Source organism: Crocuta crocuta, unplaced genomic scaffold (genome assembly GCF_008692635.1).
Source record: "Crocuta crocuta isolate KB4526 unplaced genomic scaffold, BGI_CrCroc_1.0 scaffold415, whole genome shotgun sequence".
Taxonomy (NCBI): Eukaryota; Metazoa; Chordata; class Mammalia; order Carnivora; family Hyaenidae; genus Crocuta; species Crocuta crocuta.
The window spans coordinates 872,929-878,928 of record NW_027531525.1 but is presented as its reverse complement, the minus strand read 5'-3'; positions in this window follow the sequence as shown (position 1 = coordinate 878,928).

Sequence of the window (6,000 nt, the reverse complement as noted above, 5' to 3'; positions counted from 1 at the left end):
GCCAGGCAAATTCGGGCGAGTACGCATGCGCCAAAGGAGAGCCTTCCGGGACACACGTGAGAGGCCACTGGCCGCGGGAGGTGGGCGTGGCCTAGAGTGTGTTATAGAAGCTCCACCTCTTCCGCCCCCTTCCCCCAACCAGTGTCAGCAATAACTAAGTTTCCTGTTTAAAGACTCGACCAACTGTTGGGGCTTAGTTTTTTCTTCTCACTTTAGTTTGTTTTATTACGAAGTGGTACAAATTGTAACAAGTGGAGGAATATCAAGATATAATAAGAAAAACTTGACAATACCCTCTCCTCCCCCGACTCACCACTCGTGCTGCTTTGACCTAAAATAGCTTATTTTTCTAGGCTTGTCCTTAGACGGTCATGAATGTGGATTTTTTGTGAAGAGTTTATTTTTAAGCAATCTTTACACCCATTGCAGGGCTCAACCCTTATGTCAAGAGTCGCATGCACTACTTGTGCCCCTAAATGTGGATTTGTTTTGTTTAGTGTTTATTTCACATGTGGATATCCTTTGAAATCAACATTTGTCTTTTTCATAATTGCATAGTACTTCATAGTGTAGATAAACCATAGTTAGAAAGATGCTCGCACTACAGCCTGTATTCATTATGAATAGTGTGACAATAAACATCAACGTGCTTTTGAAGTAGTACTTTTATTTCTGTGGAAGAGATTCTCCACAATGGAATCTGAGTTAAAAAGAATATATATGTACCTTTTTTTCATTTGAATAGAATCTCCTGTCAAATTGCTTTTCAAAAAGGTTGAAACAATTTTCACTTATAGCAAATATCTGGAAGTATGTTTCCCCACACCCTCATTAGGATTGGATGTTAAGTGTCTATTTAATTTTTAAGCATTTGATGGTCTTTTAAAAAAACTTTATTTAAATGTTTATTTAATTTTGAGAGAAAGAGGAAGCAGGGGATGGTCAGAGAGAGAGGGAGACACAGAATCTGGAGCAGGCTCCAGGCTCTGAGCTATCAGGACAGAGCCTGACGTGGGGCTTGAACCTACAAACCTTGAGATCATGGATGACCTGAGCAGAAGTTGGACGCTTAACCTTCTGAGCCCCCAAGGTGCCCCTAGAATTTGATGGGTCTTAAAATAGTATCTGCATCAGGATAGACTAAGTAGTGTTGCGGAAACAAATGACTCCAAAAGCTTAAAGCAAAAACTGTATTTGTTGTTCACACTGCATAATCATCTTTAGAAAGTTGACATTGGAGCTTTGCTAGGTACTCAAGAACCCAGGCTGATGAATAAATCAGGCCAGAGGGAGAGACCGCTAGAGGGTCTCATACTGGCAATTAAAGTGATTCATTCAGGATACTCATTAAACAATTCATTGGCCTGACTGAGTCACAAGGCCCTACCCAGCCACAAGGGGACCAGGAAGATCAGTCATGTCTCATGTTTGGAAAGAGAGCGAACTGGGTGTATTCGATGAGCAACCACTATTGACTACACCGTATTTCATTATTGATCTAATTTGTTCAGCTATATTTACACTAATGCCACCTAACTTCATTTAAAAGGTACAAACCAGGGGCGCCTGGGTGGCTCAGTTGGTTAAGTGTCTGAGTTCGGCCCAGGTCTTGAGCTCAGGGTTCCTGAGTTCAAGCTCCACATTGGGCTCTGTGCTGACAGCTCAGAGCCTGGAGCCTGGAGCCTGCTTTGGATTTTGTGTTTCCCTCTCTTTCTGCCCCTCCCTCACTTGCTCTCTCACTATCCCTCTCTCAAAAAAAAAAAAAAAAAAAAGGTACAAACCAGATCTTCTGTGTAAGACTGGAAATAGAGCTTGGGCAGTCTTGAAAACCTCCCTTTGTGACCACACTTTATTTGTGCTCATTTCACCTGTCCATCAGTTTCCTGAGACTACTGTAAGTGCCTATTTACAATTGTTTTTTTAAATTTTTAAATGTTTATTTATTTTTGAGAGAGACAGAGAGCTGTCAGCACAGAGCCCGATGCGGGGCTCAAACTCACAGTCTGTGAGATCATGACCTGAGCTGAAGTTGGACGCCCAACCGATTGAGCCACCCAGGCACCCCTCCAATTGTTAAGACACTAGGAAATGAGTTCCAGAAAAGTGAAAGTGTCCTCTAGACATTTCAAATTCAGCAAGTGCCTAGCTGATCTTATGGTATTACTTTCTAACTTGAGCTAGAAAATTGAGACATATTACTCCCTATAAAACACACATGCATGCACGTGCACACGTGCGCACACACACACACCATATTTATTTAATGTTTACTTCATACCAGGCACTGTTCTAAGCACTTTACGATTGTTCCTTTATTTAATCCTCACAATAGTGCTGTGAGGTAGGAATTATTATTATATCTTTTCTGTAAATGAGAAAACAGACACACAATTACATTTCCCAAAGCCACGGAGCTAAAAAATGTCAACTCCAGGCAGTTTGGCCCTAGAGCTGTGGTCTTAAGCCATTATTCAATACAGCTTTGGAAATGTTTGACATATAGTATCCCTCTTTTCTCTTTTAATTCTACTGTCTTTATTTAGGTCTTATTTCTTGATAGGACAAACTAGCCTCTTCATTGGTAGCCTTATTGTAGATCAGTCCCACATAGAGCTTTCAAATACAGTTCTGATCATGTCACTCCTCTTTTTTTTCTTTATGTCTATAAAATAAAGTTCAAACCTCACAGTGTGAAATTTGAGGCTCCTTTTTTCCCCCTTCACACCCCTGGTTAAATGCTGTTTCCCCAGCATATTTACACATTTCACTTTCATATCTCCGTACCTTCATTCATTGTGGTCTCCTGGAATGCCCTTCTCTTTCTGTCTGCTGTAATATGAATTCTCTAGGGTCCAACTCAAATGTCTCCTCTGGGAAGTTTTCATAGACCCACAGTTGTCAGATGTTATCATGGTATCGGAATCACCTTGAGGGTTTGTTAAAACACAGAATGCCATTCCCACACCATCTTTGGAATAGACTTGGGTGGAGCCTGAGAATCCGCACGACTAACATTCTCCCGGTGATGCCCATGCTACACGTAGGGGGGACCAGAGTTTAAGAAACAGTGTCCTACCATGTGATCTCACTTACAGGTGGAATCTAAAAAACAAATGGAAAAGAGACTCATAACTGTAGAGAACAAACTGGTGGTTGCCAGATGGGAGGGCAAAACAGGTGAAGGGATTTAAGAGGTACAGACTTCCCAGGGTCCCTGGCTGGCTCAGTGGGAAGAGCATGTGACTGTCCATCTTGGGGTGTGAGTTCATCCATACTGGATGTGGAGATGTCCTAAATAAATAAATAAACTTAGAAAAAAGAGGTATGAATTTCTAGTTATAAAGTAAGTCATGGGGATGAAAAGTACAGCATGGAGAACATAGTTAATATCGTAATAGCTAAGTATCGTGACAGATGGTAACTACACTTATCATGCTAAACATTTTGTAGTGTATAGAATTGTGAAATTACTCTTGTACACCTGAAACTAATATAATGTTGTATGTTAATTAAACTTCAATTAGAAAAAAAATCATTGTTGTAGACTATCGCTCACCCCCTGCGGAACTAACTCCTGTCTCTATTTCATTACCTTAGTTCCTTCCACTTGTGAGCTTTCTCTGTATGTCTTTATCTCCTTTGCTGGTTTGTGATCAACTGAAAGCTGATGACCTATCTTAAAAAAACTTTTTTTTTTTTAACATTTGTTTGTTTTTGAGAGAGAGAGCAAGAGCGAGCATGAGGGGGCTATGGGCAGAAAGAGGGAGACAGAGAATCTGAAGCAGGCTCCGCATTGTGAGCACAAAGCCTGATTCAGGGCTTGAACTCACAGCTGAGATCACGACCTGAGCCAAAATCAAGAGTCAGCCACTTAAACAACTGAGCCACCCAGGTGCCCCAAACTAAGGACCTGTCTTAATCGTTAACCATCTTTGTTTCCCCTAGCATCTGACATATTGCCTTGTACGTGTGGTGCCCTGTCATGTGTGATGAATGAAGGGAAATCTGTTCTGTCCTGATTATGTTTCTATTAGTTAGATTCTTTCAGCTTTCTGCCGTGTGTATGGTGGGGGTGGGGAGGGGAGTGTGGAGTGGGGAGAATGAGGAATAGACAATGTTGAAGAGAAACAGGAGCTATTTAGTGTATCATATCCAATCTGATTTCTTCATTGCCCCAAGAAGTCTGGTAGAAATCAGTAGAAGGACTTAGGAAGTGTCTTCATCATCTTCTTTTTTTTTTTAAGTGTTTGTTGAATTTTTTAAACATTTATTTACTTTTGAGAGACAGGAGGGGAAGGGCAGAAAGAGGGAGACAGAGGATCCAAAGCAGGCTCCACACTGTGAGCAGGGTACCCGATGCAGAGCTTGAACTCACAAACTGTGAGATCATGACCTGAGCCAAAATCAAGAGCTGGCTGCTTAACCAACTGAGCCACCCACATGCCCTGGGAAGTGTCTTCTAAGACCCTTGCTACTCAACATGCAGTCAAGGAACTTGTGACGTTCTAAATCTCTGACCCCACTCAGGATGTACTGAATCAGAATCTGAATTTTAATAAGATCTCTAGGAAATTTGCTCGCTAAAATTCGAGATCACTACAGGCAGGTTTGAGTTGTGTAATCCCTACTAGGGCAGGGCCTTAATACTTAGGGAGCCAAGATCTGAAGACTAACTTTTGCCAGAAATGATCGAGTCCTAGGGCGCCTGGGTGGCTCAGTCGGGTTAAGCATCCGACTTCGGCTCAGGTCATGGTCTCATGCCTCATGGGTTCCAGCCTCACATTGGGCTCTGTGCTGACAGTGCAGAACCTGCTTGGGATTCTCTCTCTCTCCCTCTCTCTCTTTCTGCCCCTTTCACTTGAGCTGTCTCTGTCTCTCTCAAAATAAATAAATAAAAAATTTAAAAATATATCTTCATGTATTCTTTGAATTTAACCAAAGATTGACATACGGGCAGGTAACCAATGTATTCTGGAATATCCTTTAAAAAAAAAAAAGAAATTATCAACTTCTGATATAAGTGATTCACATTATTAAAATCTACAAATAATTGAAGTAGACAGTTTATTGCCAACTTAATAATGTAAAGTAATAAGTAACTGATATACTGCTTGGAATACTCAAATTGGTGTGCTCAGCACAGTCATTCCTGTAATCCCTTGTGATTCACTGAAACATCACAACCAGGTCCTACTTAATACTTGAGCATGAGAAATAGTAGCACAGGGCTCAAAACCTTGCAATGTCAAATGATCCTTTCCTACAGACAGACTTAAGGGAAATTAAATCATAATGGAAACATTGTTGAGTGATCTCAGAATCAAAATGAAAGAAGCTAGGGATTAAAAACTCAAAGGGTTTTAGGCATCAGAAAAGTAATGTAAAGGAGCCAGATGGGGTGGGTGAGGACTGTGGTCACCAGAGAAATACATGTCTCACCCAAGGGAGCAGTTACTATTTAGCTCCAGCTAATTTTTGCCTTATGTGATAGATACAGTGTTGCTGGATTTCCAATTTTTTCAAGTGAGCTTAAAAATCAATATTTTTAAATATGAAAGCTTTGAGTTTTGAATGTTGACAATTAATTTAAAAATATTAGGGGTTCCTGGGTGGCTCAGCGGTAGAGTGTCCAACTCTGATATTGGCTCAGATAAGATCCTATGGTTGAGGGATTGAGCATGGAGTCTGCCTAAGATTCTCTCTCTCTCTCTCTCTCTCTCTGTGTGTGTGTGTGTGTGTGTGTGTGTGTGTGTGTGTGTGTGTGTCTCCCTCCCTCCCTCCCCTTAGTTTATCCAATATAGCACACTCTGTTCTGGTGAAGGCATAGTCTAGTATCTCCATGTCAAAGCTTTGCTTCCCCTGCCTCAATTTTCAAAGAACCCTGGGAACTTACTCAGGCCAAGCAGAGGGCAGTTCTGTTTCCAGGAGTCAGAAACGGAAACACTTACTGAGTCTCTGCTAACAGTGCATGACCAACTTTGTATCCCCATGCCAGTGCCA